Source organism: Helianthus annuus, chromosome 4 (genome assembly GCF_002127325.2).
Source record: "Helianthus annuus cultivar XRQ/B chromosome 4, HanXRQr2.0-SUNRISE, whole genome shotgun sequence".
NCBI lineage: Eukaryota > Viridiplantae > Streptophyta > Magnoliopsida > Asterales > Asteraceae > Helianthus > Helianthus annuus.
This window is the reverse complement of record NC_035436.2, coordinates 136,691,159-136,710,796: the sequence shown is the minus strand read 5'-3', so window position 1 is coordinate 136,710,796 and position 19,638 is coordinate 136,691,159.

The following is a 19,638-nucleotide window of genomic DNA, read 5'->3' as shown; positions in this document are numbered from 1 at the left end:
AGGATTCTGCAATTATCCCTAGTGAGGATACTCAGTCTCGTTCAGGATCATGGATCCTCCCAATCATGAGATACTTACAACATGGAGAGATTCCAACAGGAGAAAATCTTAAGGCTTTCAAAGTTAAGGTATCTCAGTTCACAATCATAAATAATATGTTGTATAAGCGATCTTTTGCTGGACCATATTTAAGATGCATTGAGGATCCTGAAATCCAAGAAGTTTTAAAAGAGTTCCATGAAGGAGATTGTGGAAACCACACTGGGGGCAGGGCATTATTCTCAAGGATCCTGAGGATAGGATACTATTGGCCAACTATGAAAAGAGATGCTGTGGAGTATGCTAAGAAGTGTGATCCTTGTCAGAGATACAGCAATATCCTTCATCAGCCGGCCGAATTTTTGCATCCCATATCCTCCTCTTGGCCATTTATGAGATGGGGTATGGATATAGTTGGTAAGCTCCCTAAGGCACCTGGTGGAAAAGTGTTCATGCTTGCTATGACTGATTACTTCTCCAAGTGGATAGAGGCTGAAGCTTCTGCCCAAGTCAGAGAAAAGGAAGTTATATCCTTCATTAAAAGAAATATTATAACTAGATTTGGTATTCCTTCTGAAATTATATGTGATAATGGTTCCCAATTTATTGGGGGCAGAACTACTAACTTTTGTGACAGCTGGGGGATTAAGATGATAACATCAACACCAGTCCACCCACAAGCTAATGGTCAGGCAGAATCATCCAACAAGATCATCATCAACAATTTGGAGCAGAATGCTACCTTATGTGCTTTGGGCTGATAGGACAACCCCCAAGAATGCTACAGGCCAGACTCCATTCTCTTTGGTATTTGGAGCAGAATCAGTGATCCCTACAGAAATGGTGGTTCCAACTGCTAGAATAAGTATCCGTGATCCTGAGGAAAATGATGAGAACTTGGTTCAAGACCTGGATACAATTGAAGAAATCAGGGATCTGGCTAGGATAAGGATGACCAGTTATCAACAAAGAATGGCTGGTGCTTACAACAAAAATGTCAGGATAAGGAAATTCCAAGTTGGTGATATGGTACTAAGGAAAGCATTTCAGAATACCACCAATCCTGCTGATGGAAAGTTGGCTCCAAAGTGGGAAGGCCCTTATTTGATCGAAGCTGAGGCAGGAAAGGGGGCATATCGGTTGCTAACAATGGAAGGTGATTTACTACCAAGAGCCTGGAATGCTTTCCACTTGAAAAAATATTTCATGTGAGTAGGATCCTCACAGAACAGATGATCCTCACATCATGAGTATCCTGGAAGGATCCTTAAAGCACAGATGATCCTTACTTTGGTAACATCCTAATCTCAAACTATTTCATTCCCTTACTTTCTTACCTAAGGATAAGGATCCTGCATCCTTTATCCACTTCTCACGTGATTCTGAGTTTTGAAAGCTCAGGTATCCTTAGCAAAAGGATGGTTATCCACAAAAGCAACCAGTCACTTGGGATTGACCCCAGTTATTTGGGCTTGACCCTAGTTCCGCCTGTAGCGCATGATGATCCTGGTATAGTTCATGGCAGTTGGACCAGTACTCGCTTTAGGGGCTGATAATTCCATTGTACTGGATATATCTGGGATCCTACGTATAATGGTAGACGTACCATACATCCGTTCCTAAGGTTTCTAACGTTTTCACGTTAGCTAAGGTTTTGGCATTTTCATGTCACTAAGTTTGGATAGTCGCCAGTTAGGGCCATACTCCAGTTTACATACGATCCTTGGGCTTGTCCCCAGTTGCTAACTTTTATCTTATATTGGCTTAGTCCCAAGTTATGTTCTATTTCAGGTTTTTGAAGTTAAACAACCAAGGATCCTTGATCCTTACTTCTCTCTAAGGTTTGTCTTTTAGTTATCCTGGTTATGGTATTAAGGGTTAGGATCCTAACTTGGATCCTCAGGTATGATCCTTAAGTATTTTAATTTTGTTCATTGTTTTTTGAATAACCCTTGTATTTTGACAACTAAACTTGTGATCCTTAGAATACACTACTTTTTGGGATTTTTCAACTATAGGATATTTGATCCTGGATCATATCCTAAATATTTTTAATCTAACTTATTCAAGATTTCTTATTTAGACAAGTGTATATCAAAGCTATTGAAAATTAAAAAGATAAACAAGGATAACAACACAAGATAAGCCACAAAAGATTAAAGTTATTTTATTAACATAGTTGAAACCACCAAAAATTGTCAAGATTGCCAACCCACGTTTCTACCAGCAAAACGTGGCCCGTCCACATGGGTTGGCAAAGGGTGTCCATTGTTTATGCGGTTATAGCAAGTGCAGGAAATAAAGGGCGACATGATCACAATGGCTTCATCCCCCAAACAGAGGATCCCTCCACCATTTGTAATCCTACCTATTGTCTAAAGGATCCTGGATCCTTAACCCTAAAACTATTGTTCAAAGTACAGACCATCATTGTTTAAAACATCACAACCAAAAAACTACCATCAAAACTAAAAAATTGGGCTCCGGCTATGTCTAGAAGTGTCCATCATTGCCCAATCACGCAGCCTACACCTTCGCTGCATCACCACCTCCAGCTCCACTTGCTTCACCACCATGATCCTTGCCACTGCTTCCAGCCTCCATCGTCAACATCTCCTCAACCTCCTCCTCATCATCCAGCTCAGCCAGCCTTGCCTTCCAGCCTTCCACATCCCAGTTGCTCCTGTCAAAATTAGGATCCTGAGCTTCCAAGGCCATCTGCAGTTTGGTCTTATACATCGCTATGGCAGCAGAGACTTTGGCATCCTGGGTGATCTCATGTTTCTCGTAGTCAGCATTGATCAACACCTTGGCCGTCTCATTTTTGGCATTTTGGAGGTCTTTTTGGAGGTCAGCAATCTTGAGATCCTTGAGCAGTGCAACCTGTTGGAGGTCAGCAATCTTCCTATCCTGATCCTCAACGTTCCCCACATAATCTTCGATCTCAGCAAATTTCTGCAAAGAGGATAAAGAATAGTTCAGGACCAGGTGATCCTCAAACAAGCAGGATATACAAGCAGGGACAGTGATCCTTACCTCATTGAAGTACTCAAGGAATTGTTGGCGGATCAAGGTCAGGCCTTGCAGATCCTCAGCCTCAGAAGCTTTTCTTTTCTTGCCTCCCCTTCCTTTGGAGGGTGCCTTGGGGATTGAAGCAGTTGGGCTAGCAGGAGTTTTTTTCTTGGAGGATCGGACGTTATCCGGATCGGTCACACTGAACTTAGAAGCAGATTTGGAAGCTTTTCCAGCACCTGCACAATCAAAACAAGATAAGTATCCTTATCCTACTTATATTTAACTGTTTATTTGAATTTTTAAACAGGATACTTACTTGACATCGTGACAGAACCTGAGGATACCTCTTGTGAATCCTGGGTGGTTGTCTTGAATGATCTTATTTCAGGATTGAGTCTTCTAAAGGCAGCAAGCCTCTCTTTGGCAGCAGGAGACAGTTTGAGGTGTGAGACGGTAACAGCTGCATAACAAAGAACAAAAGGGTGTTAGTGATCCTCATACAAAAGGAGACTGTCTGGTGATCCTTCTCAGGATCCTCTATCCTACCATGGGTGGCCCATTTTCTTGGTAGATCCTCTCCATTGGGGATAGAATCTCTTCTGACAAAGAAGAAACGCCGTTTCCAGTTGGTATCGTTCTTAGTGGCTTTAAAAATTGGGTGTTCTTCACCAGGCTTACGTTTGAACAAGTATCGGTGGGATCCAAAGGTAGTGAGATTATACATCTCGCCCAGCTCTGACATTCCTAGGTCAATCCCCTCCTGCTCAATGATCCTCTCAAGGGTATGCAGAACCCTCCAGATCATTGGCATAGCTTGGATATAAGAAATGCCAGTAAGAGAGAAGAAGGACTGGGTAAAGGCCGGGAAAGGATAGGTATAGCCTATGGTAAACGGAGTAATAGGAAAGGTAACCCATGTTTCAGAAACGTGATCACTCAGGGCAGTGGGATCAAAGGATTTAAATACGGCGTTCGCGGGGAAGCAATAGAGGATCCTATCGATCTGAGGATCAGTGAAACAACAGCGTTCTTTTGCGGAATCTTTGATGATTCCTTGACTTTTCAGTGGGATGTTTTTCTGGTGATCCTTAGCGGGAGAGTTCCGGAGCATCATTTTGTACAAGGTGATGGTAAAAGAAATAAAACAGAGTAAGAGAAGGAAGAAGATGAAGAGAGAATACCTGTTTGTTCTTCAGATGAGATTATAAAGGGAGTCTCTCTAAGATTTAAATGCAAATTGATCCTATCTCTATCTCTTATTTATAATCATGATCTTGAAGGGTTGTCACTTCTGTGACGTCAGGATTCCAACGGATAGTTCGATTTAAACGGCTATATATCTGTTAGTTAGTTGCGGATAAGACCAACAAAATATAACTCGTTTATCTTACATAATTACTCCTTATATTTTGGGGGCAATTGTTAGGGGAGAATTTTCTAGTAGCCTGTGATCCTCATGTGTTATCCTTTTAGTGATCCTAACTTCTGTGACAGATAGTGATCCTCAGAAGTGCTTCAGGATCAGGATCATGGATCACCCTAAGGATCCTTATACTAACGATTGTTCACTTTGAATTTCGTATTGTTTTGCAGGAGTAACAAGTTGGACTTGGTCTTGGCAACGTTACTAAGGAATATTCCACAGTTATTTCGCACGTGTTTGACTGAAAATGGACGTTGTGGAGAACGTGGGAGCAAGGCACGAATTGCGGATAGTTTGTTAGGCTAGTTAACTTCTATTTTAAAAGGGGTGGCGAGCTACTTTTAAAAACACTTGGCTAATTTTGGCTACACACACTCGTACAGCAGCACTCTTGAGCATACAGCAAAACACTTAGCAATTTTCACACATTTCTGCACGTTACACCATAGTGATCCTTGTACCTAGCTCGCTATTATCCGAAGTTGTAAACAATTATTGGTTAATTGGAAATTGGTGATCGGTAGTTTCCATCACCCGAGGTTTTTTACGCCGGAGATCATTCATTGATCAAGGGCTTTTTCCTCGTATAAATCTTTGTGTCACTTGTGCAATTCACTTCTAAGTGATCCTTATTGTTGTTCACCAATTCAAGCATCATACCCCGTAACAAAGAGTTTGGTTGCATTATCCTCATCTGATTTTTGACCAAAACAAATAGGTAGGATTACAAATGGTGGAGGGATCCTCTGTTTGGGGGATGAAGCCATTGTGATCCTGCCGGCTTTTATTTCCTGCACTTGCTATGACCGCATGAACAATGGACACCCTTTGCCAACCCATGTGGACGGGCCACGTTTTGCTGGTAGAAACGTGGGTTGGCAATTTTGACAACCCCAAAAGGGTTAAATATTTTGTTAATAAATAAAACTTTAATTTTTGACTTATCCTGTGATGTTATCCTTGTTAACCTTTTATTTTACAACTGTTGTAATGTTCATTTTGTTTAAACTTATCAAGCTTTGAAAAAATTTAAAAAATATCCCCAAAAAGTTTAGGATATGATCAAGGATCACATATCCCATAATCGATAAGTTCTGAAAAGTAATATACTTTAAGAATCATAAGTTCAGTTGTCAAAGGATAAGGGTTATTCAAATAAATAATGAATAAAATCAAAATAGTTAAGGATCACACCTGAGAATCCAAGTTAGGATCCTAACTCTTAATATTTTAAGTAGGATAACCATAAGACAAACCTTACTAAGAGGTAAGGATCAAGGATCCTTGGTTGTTTAACCTCAAAAACCTGAAATAGAACATAATTTGGGACTAAGCCAATATATAAGACAAGTTAGTAACTGGGGACAAGCCCAAGGATAACTAGGGACAAGCCCAAGGATAACTGGGGACAAGCCCAAGGATCCTGTGTAAACTGGAGTATGGCCCTTACTGGCGACTATCCAAACTTAGTGACATGAAAATGCCAAAACCTTAGCTAACGTGAAAACGTTAGAAACCTTAGGAACGGATGTATGGTACGTCTACCATTATACGTAGGATCCTAGGTACAGCCAGTACAATGAAATTGTCAGCCCCTGAAACGAGTACTGGTCCCATTGCCATGATCTGTACTAGGATCATCGTGCGCTACTGGCGAAACTGGGGTCAAGCCCAAATAATTGGTTGCTTCTGTGGATAACCAACCCTTTGCTAAGGATACCTGAACCATCAAAACTCAGAACCAAGTGAAAGGTGGATAAAGGATGCAGGATCCCTATCCTTATATGAGAAAATAAAAGAATGAAATAGTTTAAGATTAAAATGTTACCAAAATAAGGATCATCTGTGTTGTAAGGATCCTTCAAGGATACTTATCATGTGAGGATCACGGATCCTTGTCACATGAAGTATTTCTTCAAATGGACAGCATTCCAGGCTCTAGGTAGCAAATCAACTTCCATTGTTAGCAATCGATATGCCCCCTTTCCTGCCTCAGCTTCAATCAAGTAAGGGCTTCCCATTTTGGAGCCAACTTTCCATCAGTAGGATTGGTGGTATTCTGAAATGCTTTTCTTAGTACCATATCAGCAACTTGGAACTTCCTGATCCTGACCTTTTTGTTGTAGGCTCCAGCCATCCTTTGCTGATAACTGGCCATCCTGATCCTCGCCAAATCCCTGGTTTCCTCTATAGTATCCAAGTCTTGAACCAAGTTCTCATTATTTTCTTCAGGATCACGAATACTTGTTCTTGCAGTTGGAACCACCATTTCTGTAGTGATCACTGATTCTGCCCCAAATACCAAAGAAAATGGAGTTTGACCAGTAGCATTCTTGGGGGTTGTCCTATCAGCCCAAAGTATATAAGTTAGTTCTTCTGCCCATTTTCCTTTCTTGGACCCAAGTTTCTTTTTCAAGTTGTTGATGATAATCTTGTTGGATGATTCTGCCTGGCCATTAGCTTGTGGGTGGACTGGTGTTGACGTTATCATCTTAATCCCCCAGCTGTCACAAAAGTTAGGAGTTCTACTCCCAATAAATTGGGAACCATTATCACATATAATTTCAGAAGGAATACCAAATCTAGTAATAATGTTTCTTTTAATAAAGGATATAACTTCCTTTTCTCTGACTTGGGCAAAGGCTTCAGCCTCTATCCACTTGGTGAAGTAATTAGTCATAGCAAGCATGAACACTTTTCCACCAGGTGCCTTAGGAAGCTTACCAACTATATCCATACCCCATCTCATAAATGGCCAAGAGGAGGATATAGGATGCAGGAATTCAGCCGGTTGATGAAGGATATTGTTGTGTCTCTGACAACGATCACATTTCTTAGCATACTCCACAGCATCTCTCTTCATAGTTGGCCAATAGTATCCAGTCCTCAGGATCCTTGAGAATAATGCCTTGCCCCAGTGTGGTTTCCACAATCTCCTTCATGGAAATCCTTTAGAACTTCTTGGATTTCAGGATCCTCAATGCATCTTAAGTATGGTCCTGCAAGAGATCATTTATACAACATATTATTTAATATTGTGAATTGGGATACCTTAATTTTGAAAGCTCTAGGGTTTTCTCCTGAAGGAATCTCTCCATGTTGTATGTATCTCATGATTGGGAGAATCCATGATCCTAAATGAGATTGAGTATCATCACTAGGGATGATTGTAGAATCCTCTCCTATCTCCATAGCCACATGATCCTCGACGCAGGGGTCAGGATATGGATAATGGGGATACTTATATCCTCCGGGATCTTCAAAGATGATCCTAGATTAGCCAATGCATCAGCTTCTGTATTTTACTCCCTTGGTACCTGTGTCAAACTAAAGGAGACAAAAGAGAGTGCCAATTCTTTGACTATCTCCAAATATTTGGTTAGCTTTTCACCTTTAACAGCATAGGATCCATTAAAGTGATTAGTGATTAATAATGAATCTATATGTACCTCAAGATACCTGATCCTCATATGCTTAGCAATTTGCAAACCAGCTATCAAGGCTTCATATTCAGCCTCATTGTTAGTAGTTTGGAACTCACAAGCTATATAGTGGGGTATTATGTCCCCCTGTGGCGATTTTAGTAGTATTCCAAGCCCTGTTCCTTTGACATTAGAGGATCCATCAGTATAGAGTATCCAATGATCCTTAGTTTCCTCTAGCTGTTGGACTTCTAACTCGGCTTCCTTTTGCAAGTCACTACTGAAATCTGCCACAAAGTCAGCTAAGGCTTGGGATTTAATGGCTGTCCTAGGCTCATATCTTATATCATAAGCACTAAGCTTCACTGCCCACTTAGCCATCCTTCCTGACATTTCAGGTTTCCTGAGAACATTCTTAATTGGGAAAATTAGTTTTAACAATAATGGCATGAGTTTCAAAATAATGTCTCAATTTAGTAGATGCCATGATTAAGGCAAGAATAAGTTTTTCTAAGTGTGAATACCTGGATTCAGCATCAAGTAAACTCTTACTTACATAATAGACAGGATGTTGTGTACCTTGGTGATCCTTGACAAGGACCGCACTTACTGCTTTTGAGGATACTGCTAGATATAAGGATAACACATCTCCTTTTTCTGGTTTCATCAAGGCAGGAGCCGAGGACAGGTAATCCTTGAGAGCTTTGAGAGCATTTTCATGCTTCTCAGTCCAATCAAACTTTTTGTTCTTCCTCAAGATATCATAGAACTCTTTACATTTCTCTGAGGATTTGGATATGAATTTGTTTAAAGCTGCAATCCTGCCTGTTAGCCTCTGAACATCCTTAGCGTTGGCAGGGGATTTGATGTTTATTATAGCTTTGATCTGCTCTGGACTGACTTCAATGCCTCTCTTTGTCACCATATACCCTATGAATTTACCTGCTTTAACACCAAAGTGACACTTTGAAGGATTAAGTTGCATATTATATTTGTCAAGGATATTGAATGCTTCCTCCAAGTCTCTCAGGTGATCCTCAGGCTTTTTAGATTTAACCACCATGTCGTCTATATAAACTTCCATAGTGTGTCCAATCTGATCCTTGAACATTATATTCACTAGCTTTTGATAAGTTGCACCTGCATTTCTTAGTCCAAACAGCATAGCAATATAACAGTATATACCAGTTGGAGTCATGAAAGCTGTATCCTCTTGATCAGATGGTTCCATCTGAATTTGCTGAAATCCAGATGAATCATCCATAAAAGTTAACAGTTCATGGCCCGCGGTTGCATCCACCATGGAGTCAATGTGGGGTAATGGGAAAGGATCCTTGGGACATGCCTTATTTAAATCTGTAAAATCGACACATACCCTCCACTTTCCGTTTTTCTTTTGAACTACAACCAAATTGGCCAACCATCTTGGATACTTGACCTCCCTAATCATACCTGCTCGGAGTAACTTTTCTACCTCTTCCTGGATAATTGCATTTCTTTCTGGTGCAAACTTTCTCCTCTTTTGATGGATTGGTTTGAACGACTTGTCAATGCCAAGTTTGTGAGTGATTATATCTTAATATATACCTGTCATGTCTTCGTGTTTCCATGCAAAGGTAATCTTTCTCCTTTTGAGGAAGGATACTAGGTCTTCCTTCATTTCGCCAAGGATCCCTGATCCTATGTAAACTTTAGATTCAGGATCATCAGGATCCATTAGGATTTCTACTACATCCTGCTCTCTCGCCTACAAGACATCTCTCGGGGGTTGCTTTGATTGCTATTGCTCCCTTGACTTTGAGGCTGGTTTCATTGATGAAGTGTAGCAGTTCTTAGCCTCCTGCTGATCACTATCAATTTTCACTATCCCCCATGGGCTAGGAAGCTTCACACATTGATGATAAGTGGATGGGACGGCCTTCATGTAATGTATCCAAGGCCTGCCAAGGATAACGTTACAACAAGATAAACAATCAATAACACAAAATTTTTGGTAAGAGTGTAGCCCTTCAATATAGATTAGGAGTTTAATGTCCCCTAGAGTATTCTTAGTCTCGCCACTGAATCCCACAAGCACTGAGGATCTTGGTATGATATCGGATTCAGGAATATTCATTTTCTTAAGAACATCAAGCTGGATGATATTCACAGAGCTCCCTCCGTCTATAAGGATCCTGCGAACAAAATGGTTAGAAATAAAAAGAGTAATAACCGAACCATCGTGATGAGGATCATGAATATCAACACGATCGTCCTCATCAAAAGTTATGATTTTTCCTTTGGTGACACTGGATGTTCGAATGGGTCTATCTCCATTATCCATCTTGGTTTCCTTTGCATGTCTTTTAGCTGCAGAGAAGGATGTTCCACAAATGTCTGATCCTCCAGATATAAAGTTTATAACTTGTGCGTCTGCTGGAGGGGTTGGAGCTTTCTCTGGGATCCTTTCAGGATCCTGAGTTCTTGACTTCTTTCTCCCCAATAATTCTTTCAAGTGCCCCTTGCTCAGCAAGTATCCAATTTCTTTTCTCAATGCGATACAATCTTCTGTGAGGTGACCAAAATCTTCGTGCTATGCACACCATTTTGATTTATCTTTAGTTGCAGCTGGTTTGTCATTTTTTCTCGGCCACCTGGCTTTATCACCTAGATTCTGCATTGCAAGGATTAGTTCGTTGTTATCAACAGAAAAACAGTATTCAGAAATTGGAGGATAATCCTCATCATCCTCTTCCTGTTCTACAACATGCACATTCTGGTTATCAGATTTGTTGTAGGATTTGAACTTGTTGTTCCTGAATGAGGATCCTTGCTTCTCTTGCTTTGAGGATCCTGCTAATCTTTCCTGGATCCTTTTGTCATCCTCTAGCCGGATGAACCTAAGGGCCCGGGTTCTTACCTCATCTAGATTCCTGCAAGGTGTCATAACAAGATCATCATAGAATAATGAATCCCTAAGCAATCCCATCTTAAAGGCTTCAACAGCCGTAGCAATATCTAGGTTAGGGATATCCAAGGATTCTTTACTAAACTTAGTGATATAATCTCTTAATGATTCATTATGACCTTGGGTTATCCTATATAAATCACTAGTTAAACGCTCAAATTTTCTACTACAAGAAAACTGATTATTAAACCGGTTAACTAGATTAGCAAATGAGGTAATAGAATAAGGGGGAAGACTTAGCAGCCATTTCAGAGCCGATCCAGTAAGGGTGGATCCAAATCCCTTGCACAGACATGCTTCCTTTAACCTTTCTGGGATTGGATTGATCTTCATCCTCTTCCTGTATTGTGCTATGTGCTCTTCAGGGTCCGTTGAGCCATCATATAACTTCATTGTTGGCACATGGAACCTCTTGGATATCTCAGCATCACAGATGGGTGGTGCAAAACGAGATATCTTATGGCTCCCATCTGCAATCTCTGGGATAGGCTTGACTACTCCTGGAACACTTGATATCATATCCTTCAACTTCTGCAATTCTCTAGCCATGGCATGATTGATACATGTATCCTGCATAAGGCCATGGTTAGTGTTTTGGTCAAAAATCAAGCTAAGACAATGTAACCAAACTTTCTGTAGTGAGGAATGATGCTTGAATTGATAAACAACAATGAGGATCACTCGGAAATGAATTGCACAAGTGACACAAAGATTTATACGAGGAAAAAGCCCTTGATTATTGAATGATCTCCGGCTTAAAAAACCTCGGGTGATGGAAACTACCGATCACCAACTCAAATTAAAAATTAATGTGTTACAACTTCGGATTATAGCGAGCTAAGTACAAGGATCACTATAGTGTATCGTGTAAAAATGTGTGAAAATTGCTACGTGTTTTGCCGAGAGCTGGTGGGAGCAGTTGTACGAGTGTGTGTAGCCAAAAAATAGCCAAGTGTTCTCTAATTAGCTCACCACCCCTTTAAAAATAGAAAATAACTACGCTAACTAACATTCCGCAAATCATGCAAGTCTTCCACGACTCCATAACGTCCACTTCCAGCCAAGCACGTGCGGAATAAACGTGGAATATTCTCCAGGAACGTTGCCAAGACCAAGTCCAAGCTGGTACTCCTGCAAAATAATACCGAATTCAAAGTAGACAATCATTAGTATAAGGATCCTTAGGATGTTCCATGATCCTGATCCTGAAGCACTTCTGAGGATCACTAATTGTCACAGAAGTAAGGATCACCAAACAGGATTATAATTGAGGATCACAGGTCATTAAGAAATCCTCCCCTAACAATTGCCCCCAAAATATAAGGAGTAATTATGTAAATAAACGAGTTGTATTTTGTTGATCTTATCCGCAACAAGCTAACGGATAACTAGCCGTTGAAGACGGACTAGCCGTTGCAAACCTGACGTCACTGAAGTGACTCTCCTGCAAATCATCATTATAAATAGGAGTTAGAGATAGGATCAATTTGCATTTAAATCCAAGAGAAACTCCCTTTAAATTCACATCCGAAGATCAATCAGGTATCTCTTTTCCTCTTCTTCCTTTACGTTTTCCTTTTCTGCTCCTTCTTTCTTCACCTTCTTCGCAACCAAGATGATGCTGAGATCCACTCCCGTCAAGGATCATAAGAAGGATAGCCCTTTGAAGAGTCAAGGGATCATCAAAGACTCAGCGAATGAGAGGTGTTGCTTTACTAACCCACAAGTTGACAGAATCCGGCACTACTTTCCGACGAACACTTTTTTCAAACCCTTCGATCCTACTGTTCTGAGTGACTATATCTCTGAGACTTGGGTAGCTTTCCCGGTCACTCCTTTCATGATAGGATATTCGTATCCTTTCCCTCAATTCACCCAGTCTTTCTTCTCCCTCACCGGCATCTCCTACATTCAAGCTATGCCAATGATCTGGAGTGTCTTACATACCCTTGAAAGGATCATTGAGCAGGAAGGGATTGATTTAGGAATGTCGGAATTGGCAGAGATGTATGATCTCACAACGTTTGGATCCCACCGATATCTGTTTAAGCGAAAACCCGGTGAAGAGCACCCCATTTTTAAAGCCACCAAGAATGATACAAACTGGAAACGACGTTTTTTCTTTATCAGAAGAGATTCTATCCCAAACGGAAAGGATCTACCAAGGAAGTGGTCCACCCATGGTAGGATAGAGGATTCTGAGAAGGATCCCCAGATAATCTTGCTTTTGTATAAGGATCACTAACACCTTTTTGTTTTATGCTATACAGTTGTCACTGTTTCACACCTCATACCATCTCCTGCCACCAAGGAAAGGCCCGCTGCTTTTAGAAGACTCGGTCTTGAAACAATATCATTCAAAACAAACACCCAGGATTCACAAGAGGTATCCTCAGGCTCAGTCACCATGTCAAGTAAGTATCCTGTTTTTTGTATAGTTAAGAACTTAAATAAATCGTTAAATAGAAATAGGATAAGGATACTTATCTTGTTTTGAGTGTGTAGGTGCCGGAAAATCTTCCAAGCCTGCCTCCAAGTTCAGCATCGCCGATCTTGACACTGTAAGATCCACCAAGAAGAAGGCCACTGCAAGCCCTAGTGTCTCGATCCCTAAGGCACCCACTAAGGGAAGGGGTGGCAAGAAGAGGAAAAACTCTGAGGTTGAGGATCTGCAAGGCCTGCCATTGATCCGCCACCAGTTCCTTGAATACTTCAATGACGTGAGGATCACTGATTCTGCTTATATATCCTGCTTATTTGAGGATCACCTGATCTTGAACTGCTTTGTCTCTTTTGCAGAAATTTGTTGAGATTGAAGACTATGTGGGGAGCGTTGAGGAGCTGGACCAGAAGTATGCAGACCTTCAACAAGTCGCAGTGCTCAAGGATCATAAGATCGCTGATCTTGAAAAAGCCCTTCAAGATGCCAGGTCCCAGACAGCTAAAATCCTGATTGACATCGACTACGAGAAGCATGAGATCGTGGAAGGTGCAAAGGTCTCCGCTGCCATCACAATGTACAAGACAAAACTGCAGATGGCCCAGGAAGCTCAAGATCCTGACTTCGATAGAAGCAGCTGGGATGTTGAGGGCTGGAAGGCGAGGCTAGCTGATCTGGAGGATGATGAAGAGGCTGAGGAGGTTTTGGCAATCGAGGCCAGAGGCAGTGGAAAGGATCAGGTGAAGGATATTGGAGCCAGAGGGGATGAAGAAGCAGCGAAGGTGTAGGCTGCGTGATTGGGCGATGATGGACAGTTCTAGACATAGCCGGAGCCCAATTTTTTTTAGGTTTGGTGGTAGTTTTTCGTGGTTGTGCTGTTTTAAAACAATTATGGTCTGTACTTAAACAATAGTTTCTAGGGTTAAGGATCTAGGATCTTTTGGACAATAGGTAGGATTACAAATGGTGGAGGGATCCTCTGTTTGGGGGATGAAGCCATTGTGATCCTGCCGCCTGTAATTTCCTGCACTTGCTATAACCGCATAAACAATGGACACCCTTTGCCAACCCATGTGGACGGGCCACGTTTTGCTAGTAGAAACGTGGGTTGGCAATTTTGACAACCTTAAACGGTTTAAACTTTTGTGAATAAAATAACTTTAACTTTTTGGCTTATTTTGTGTTGATATCCTTGTTGACATTTTACTTTCCAACTGTTATAATGTTTGTTTTGTTTATACTTATCAAGCCTTGAAAAATTAAAAATTATTCAAAAAGTTGAGGATATGATCAAGGATCACATATCCTATAACCGATAAACTTCAAAAAGTGGTATAGTTTAAGAAACATAAGTTCAGTTGTCAAGGTATAAGGGTTATTCAAATAAACAATGAATAAAATCAAAATAGTAAAGGATCATACCTGAGGATCCAAGTTAGGATCCTAACCCTTAATACTATAATCAGGATAACCATAAGACAAACCTTATGAGAAGGTGATCAAGAATCCTTAAATGTTTGGCTTCAAAGACCTGAAATAGGATACAACTTGGGACTAAGCCAATATAAGATAAAAGTTAGCAACTGGGGACAAGCCCAAAGGATAACTAGGGACAAGCCCATGGATTGTGTGCAAACTGGAGTATGGCCCTCACTGGCGACTATCCAAACTTAGTGACATGAAAATGCCAAAACCTTAGCTAACGTGAAAACGTTAGAAACCTTAGGAACAGATGTATGGTACGTCTACCATTATACGTAGGATCCTAGGTATAGCCAGTACAATGGAATTGTCAGCCCCTAAAGCGAGTACTGGTCCCACTGCCATGAACTATACCGGGATCATCGTGCACTACTGGCGAAACTGGGGTCAAGCCTAAATAACTGGGGTCAAGCCCAAATAACTGGTTGCTTCTGTGGATAACCAACCCTTTGCTAAGGATACCTGAACCTTCAAAACTCAGAACCAAGTGAAAGGTGGATAAAGGATGCAGGATCCCTATCCTTATATGAGAAAATAAAAGAATGAAATAGTTTAAGATTAAAATGTTACCAAAATAAGGATCATCTATGTTCTGAGGATCCTTCAAGGATACTTATCATGTGAGGATCACGGATCCTTATCACATGATGTACCTCTTCAAATGGACAGCATTCCAGGCTCTAGGTAGCAAATCACCTTCCATTGTTAGCAATCGATATGCCCCCTTTCCTGCCTTAGCTTCAATCAAATAAGGTCCTTCCCACTTTGGTGCCAGCTTTCCATCAGCAGGATTGGTGGTATTCTGAAATGCTTTCCTCAACACCATATCACCAACTTGGAACTTCCTGACCCTGACATTTTTATTGTAGGCTCCAGCCATCCTCTGCTGATAGCTGGCCATCCTTATCCTTGCCAAATCCCTGATTTCTTCTATAGTGTCCAGGTCTTGAACCAAGATTTCATCATTTTCTTGAGGATCACGAATACTTGTTCTAGCAGTTGGAACCACCATTTCTGTAGGGATCACTGATTCTGCCCCAAATACCAAAGAGAATGGAGTTTGGCCTGTAGCATTCTTAGGAGTTGTCGTATCAGCCCAAAGTACATAAGGTAGTTCTTCCGCCCATTTTCCTTTCTTGGATCCAAGTTTCTTTTTCAAGTTGTTGATGATGTTTTGTTGGATGATTCTGCCTGACCATTAGCTTGTGGGTGGACTGGTGTTGATGTTATCATCTTAATCCCCCAACTATCATAAAAGTTAGTAGTTCTGCCCCCAATAAATTGGGAACCATTATCACATATAATTTCAGAAGGAATACCAAATCTAGTTATAATATTTCTTTTAATGAAGGATATAACTTCCTTTTCTCTGACTTGGGCAAAAGCTTCAGCCTCTATCCACTTGGAGAAGTAATCAGTCATAGCAAGCATGAACACTTTTCCACCAGGTGCCTTAGGGAGCTTACGAACTATATCCATACCCCATCTCATAAATGGCCAAGAGGAGGATATAGGATGTAAAAATTCAGCCCGTTGATGAAGGATATTGGTGTGTCTCTGACAAGGATCACACTTCTTATCATACTCCACGGCATCTTTCTTCATAGTTGGCCAATAGTATCCTGTCCTCAAGATCCTTGAGAATAATGCCTTGCCCCCAGTGTGGTTTCCATAATCTCCTTCATGGAAATCCTTTAGGACCTCTTGGATTTCAGGATCCTCAATGCATCTTAAGTATGGTCCTGCAAGAGATCGTTTATATAACATATTGTTTAATATTGTGAATTGAGATACCTTGATTTTGAAAGCCCTAGGGTTTTCTCCTGTAGGAATCTCTCCATGTTGTAAGTATCTCATGATTGGGAGAATCCATGATCCTGAATGAGATAGAGTATCATCACTAGGGATAATTGCAGAATCCTCTCCTATCTCCATAGCCACATGATCCTCGATGGCAGGGGTCAGGATATGGATAATGGGGATACTTATATCCTCCGGGATCTTCAAAGATGATCCTAGATTAGCCAATGCATCAGCTTCTGTATTTTCTTCCCTTGGTACCTGTGTCAAACTAAAGGAAACAAAAGAGAGTGCCAATTCTTTGACTATCTCCAGATATTTGGTTAACTTTTCTCCTTTAACAGCATAGGATCCATTAAAGTGATTAGTGATTAACAATGAATCTACATGTACCTCAAGATACCTGATCCTCATATGCTTAGCGATTTGCAAACCAGCTATCAAGGCTTCATATTCAGCCTCATTGTTAGTAGTTTGGAACTCACAAGCTATAGAGTGGGGTATTATGTCCCCCTGTGGCGATTTTAGTAGTATCCCAAGCCCTGTTCCTTTGACATTTGAGGACCCATCAGTATAGAGTATCCAAGGATCCTTGGTCTCTCTAGCTGCTGGACTTCTAATTCAGCTTCCTTTTGCAAATCACTACTGAAATCTGCCACAAAGTCAGCTAATGCTTGGGATTTAATGGCTAGCCTAGGCTCATATCTTATATCATAAGCACTAAGCTTCACTGCCCACTTAGCCATCCTTCCTGACATTTCAGGATTCCTGAGAACATTCTTAATTGGAAAATTAGTTTTAACAATAATGGGATGAGTTTCAAAATAATGTCTCAATTTAGTAGATGCCATAATTAATGCAAGGATAAGTTTTTCTAAGTGTGAATACCTGGATTCAGCATCAAGTAAACTCTTACTTACATAATAGACAGGATGTTGTGTACCTTCGTGATCCTTAACGAGGACGGCACTTACTGCTTTTGAGGATACTGCTAGATATAAGGATAACACATCTCCTTTTTCTGGTTTCATCAAGGCAGGAGCCGAGGACAGGTAATCCTTGTTAGGGCTGGATTTTTATGACCTATGATCCTTACATATGATCCTAACATGTGATCCTAATAAGTGATCCTTGTTTCTTTGGCAGATAGTGATCCTCAGAGGAGCTCCAGGATCAGGATCACGGATCATCCCAAGGATCCTCATACTAACGACTGTTCTCTTTGGACTTAATATTATCTTGCAGGAATTACGAGTTGGATCCGGTCTTAGCAACGTAAACAAGGAATCTGTCACGATAATCTCGCACATGCATAATCAAAGATGGACGTTATGGCAAATATGGAAACTCAGCACAATTCAAGGGCGATTGTTTAGGCTAAATTTACTTCTATTTCTAAAGGGGTAACGAGCTAGTAGCTAGGTGATTTGCCTAAAATAGAACCACACACACTTGTATAAATGGCACTCTTGAACATGCGGAAGACACGACACATTTCTCACATGCTCTAGCATACGATACTATAGTGATCCTTGTACCTAGCTCGTTACCATCCGAAGTTGTAAACATTGTTTGTTATATTGAAGTTTGGTGATCGGTAGTTTCCATCACCCGAGGTTTTTTATGCCGGAGATCATTCATTGATCAAGGGCTTTTTCCTCGTATAAATCCTTGTGTCACTTGTGCATTTTACATTTGAGTGATCCTTCACTTTGTTCATCATACCAAGCATCATTCCCCGTTTACATACAGTTTGATTGCATTATCTTTAAGAGATTTTTGACCAAAACAGTTTGGCGCCCACCGTGGGGCAATTGGTGCTTCATTCATAAGAAAATTTTTCTGTTGGTGATCATTCCGGAAGTGTAGCATGGCTTCATCGTTGAAGAATACTTCCACAGCGATGTCTGCAATCAATTCATCTAATGGCATTCCACCTCTGCCTCCACCACCAGCTGGATCTCAGAAAAATGCTGAGAAGAGACCAACTCCTATCTCCTCTAAACCATCATCTTCTGCTCTAACTTCTTCTGTTCCCAGTACTAGTGATATATTTACTTTGATTTTGCAGATGAGGGATCGTATGCAGCAGCAGGATGAAACTAATGACAGGATCCTCAAGGAAATCGGAGATCTCAAAAGGCAAAAGAAAACGGCAGAGGATCATTCCCCACTAATGCCCAAATCTTTGAATTTTGATACTCCGATGATTACTTCTTAGCCATCAGAGGTCCCAAACATTCAACATATTGATGGATTAAGAGGAGTGCATTTCGGCCCAGCAGCAGTGACTCAGGCATCAGGATCATATTTCCAACTGGCAGGATCCTATACTCAGCATATGGGATCCTTCATGAACTCAAGATCCTCCTTCGTTCCAGGATCATCCCAGGTTCAAGGATCCTCCTTCGTTCCAGGATCATCCCATATTCAGGGATCCCTTCAGATACCAGGATCCTTGAAGAATTTGCAAACAGGAAGCCCAGATGTCCATCAAGGAGATTTTATTCCGATGCAGACCATTGCTTCCACTGGTCCATCCATCATCCCAGAATCCCTGTAATATGGATTCACATCCAATGTTCCTAACTTGAACCCGATGGGAGGTAACACTTTTAATAATTCTCTTACCACTAACCATGGATTCATGCAGGATACAGGTATCAATCATGCTATGGCCAGAGAACTACAAAAACTGAAGGATATGATATCAAGTGTTCCAGGGTAGTCAAACCTATCCCGGAGATTGCAGATGGAAGCCATAAGGTATCTCGTTTTGCACCACCAATTTGTGATGCTGAGATACCCAAAATATTCCATATCCCTACTATGAAGCTGTATGATGGTACAACGGATCCTGAGGAACACATAGCACAATACAGGGAGAGGATGGAGATCAATCCTATTCCAGAAAGGTTAAAGGAAGCATGCCTGTGCAAGGGATTTAGATCCACTCTTACTGGATCAGCTCTTAAATGGCTGCTAAGTCTTCCCCCTTACTCTATTACTTCATTCGCTAATTTAGTTAACTTATTCAATAATCAATTTTCTTGTAGTAGAAAATTTGAAC